Here is a 2,949-nt window from a genome sequence, read left to right as displayed (position 1 = left end):
TGAATGTAATGGTTTTGAACAACAGTAATTGTAAAACTTTGTACTAGACAGAAAACGCATGTCGAGTGTAAAATGAAATGATGGCGGTACATTCTTTTGATCTAGAAAAAAACGAATTGTTGACTCCTTTAAATTTTCTATTTTTGAAAAAGACACTCCTGGCAATATCCTAAGGGTTTAGAGAATGTAATTGTGTAACTGTGATGTTTAAGAACTTTGTAATTGTTACACTGTAAATGTTAGAAAGACGCTAGCTTTTGGCTATCTCCGGTGAGCTATTGGCTTGCTCTGGTTGGTTTTTGGCTAGCTCCGGAGTTGGTTGCTAGTTTCGGTTAGCGCTATGCTAGCTTGTTCAGTCATTTTCCAATAATTAGCATTAATGTCATTTGCAATAGTCTTGTCTTTCTATTAGCCCTTCTTACCCTGGGTGAATGTATTGAGCATGGGTATAAAATAACATTAGTTATACCAGTCTTTAAAGACTTTCATGTTTTAGTCTCCTATGAGGCTATAGTGGGCAACAGCCAACTACATAATTCTAACCTAAACAGGTGAATTCAAGTTAAGAGTAAATGTGTTTGAAGTTTGGATTGAATTAGAATGTAATATTTTTGATCTGTAAATGTATGTATTTTTGATATGTTTATGAAATGATACCGTATGTCAGGGATTTATGAGACAAATTATTAAATGCACTTTAAAGGAAAAAACAAAACAAAACATTGAAATAAAATGAAATGACAGAAAAAAGACCATTTGCACCTGAGAGAATGTTGAATAAAATAATTGAGAGATCCTTTGAAAGAGAAGCCACGTTCTCCTGCTTATTCTGTGTTACAAAACTGGGACCTGTAACACATGCATTGTGAACTGCGATTCATACTGAGATGGGCTGTTTGTCTCCACCCTGAGTGTTCATTCATCATGCAGAGGCCGTAGAGAAGCCAGATTTAGACATTGCATATAATTGAACAGTTGCATTTCACACCATGCTGGTCATATAATGTATTATATTTTAGTAATTTATCCTTGGAAAAGGGAGTGGTTTTGGACGGTAAATCCCTGTAAATCTCGGTAACCGGGTTCCCGCCATTCAACCCTAGTCTCTACAAGGATGTCATCAAACTGGCAAAGGATGCACCGGATGTTCTGAGGGATGCACTGTTGTTGGACTGGAAAACAAAGAGACATTTGGTTAGTGGTAGGTCTTTTTCAATTCTGTATCACCATCACTTTATCTGGACAGAAACAAACCCACCTTGGACAATGTGACAAGTGGTCCCTCAACACCCAATCCTCATGCTTCATTGTTTGTTCTTGTTTCCCAATCAACAGTCTGGATCTTCCTCTTCTGCCATGGTGGATAAGCTACCTTTTCTGGTAAAAACAGGGCCCTTTCTCTTTCCCAACGGAAAATGGCAGCTGCAGACCCTAGTGTTGTCACTGGGTTTCCGGTCCGCCTTTCTGAAAGACGAAAACATTTACATTTTAATAGCTAGCTAGGTTGATTACTAAAATGGGAACATTTACATTTAAATACCCTAACCCACATACTTGAGTATGGTAAAGATAAAATTGACTGGGCTTTGGTCTATTTGAGGAGGTCCAACAGTGGTAGGTGGATCGTCTGAAAGGGACATTCAGGTCCTTAATCTATGGCATGCATGTTTGTAAAGGCAACGTTTCACTGCTGTGTCAGGCTAGTTTGGCACATTGTCTACTAGCAGTCTGAAAAGTCTTAGCCTTGGGCTAGCTTATTTCCATCCCTGCTGACATTTCTAACTGACTTCACAGGTAATTTGATTAGTCATATACAACAGATGTACTAGTGGAACAAATCATTTCCTGTGTTTTGTATGGGGAAACATTGAGCCCACAATTAGTTTGTGAGCTAGCTAGCCAACTTTAGCTTATGTAGCTAACTAGCCAACCAATGTCCCTAACTAGCTAGCCCACCAGGTAATATTTAGCTAGCTAGATAGTTAACATTAGCTCACTGTTCGTGTAGCCAGACTTTTCTAAGTGGTGACATGCTAGCTAACCAACTATACTTGCCATGTTGCTGGCCTAATGTAAGCTAGCAAGTCTGACTACAGGTACAGTGAGTTAACATTAACTAGCTAACGTTAGCTAAATAACCCTTCCCTGGTGGGCTAACGATAGCTAACATGTCATCATGTGTAAAGGTATGACTACACAAACCATGAGCTAACGTTAACTAGATGACTATCTTACTAAAGACTTGTCAATAAAAAGGTCACTACATTCTTTTTACTTGTAAGGTAACAAGCGTTGTATATTTAACCACAGTCGGTGGTTACCCAGCTAGCAATGAGGAATCGGCCCAGAAGCGGCCCTCTTCCGGGGGGCCGAAACTGATTGAATCGGCCTGGGAATCGGGTGTCGGACTCGGCCCGGAATCGAATGAATGACTGCCCAGAATCGGCCCAAGTACATCGGGCCGTTTCCATCTACCGGAATTCAGCCAACTTTGCTGGCATCTTACCAGAATCCCCCCAGAAGCGGCCATATGAAAATTTAAATGAATGTATACAAAATTAGATTTAGTCATTTTAAATATTACTATTTTATACATACAAATTATACCCATCCACAAAAAAAAAACATTTTGGAGGAAAAACCATACACCTGGTGAATGTGTCAGCGTGCATGCGCCTGGCCCCCCACAGGAGTAGCTACAGTGCGATGTGACATCCCGCGAAGGACATCCCGGCCCGGCCAAACCCTCCCCTAACTCGGATGACGCTGGGCCAATTGTGCATCGCCTCATGGGTCTCCCGAACGCAGCCAGCACGGGTCTCGAACCAGCCTTTGTAGCAACGCAGTTTGCCCTACAACGTAGTGTCTTAGACCGCTGCGCTACTCAGGAGGCTCCATCCACAAAGTTTTTAATACTTATCAATTGCCTTGCACAAAGGACTCAAAGAA

At 41.0% G+C, this 2,949-nt stretch overlaps 1 long non-coding RNA gene across 1 annotated transcript; it reads right to left on the bottom strand.

Annotated features, from left to right (window-relative positions):
* Positions 1-394: 394 nt before the first annotated feature.
* On the bottom strand, positions 395-2,389 carry LOC115153726 (uncharacterized). Its single transcript, XR_003867753.1, has 3 exons — positions 2,276-2,389; positions 1,259-1,464; positions 395-1,172 (listed from the first exon to the last, which is right to left on the bottom strand). It is a non-coding gene; the product is annotated as an uncharacterized LOC115153726 (long non-coding RNA).
* Between the last annotated feature and the right edge of the window lie 560 nt (positions 2,390-2,949).

Source organism: Salmo trutta, chromosome 19 (assembly GCF_901001165.1).
Source record: "Salmo trutta chromosome 19, fSalTru1.1, whole genome shotgun sequence".
NCBI classification, from domain to species: Eukaryota; Metazoa; Chordata; class Actinopteri; order Salmoniformes; family Salmonidae; genus Salmo; species Salmo trutta.
This window is presented reverse-complemented; position numbering and strand designations above follow the sequence as displayed.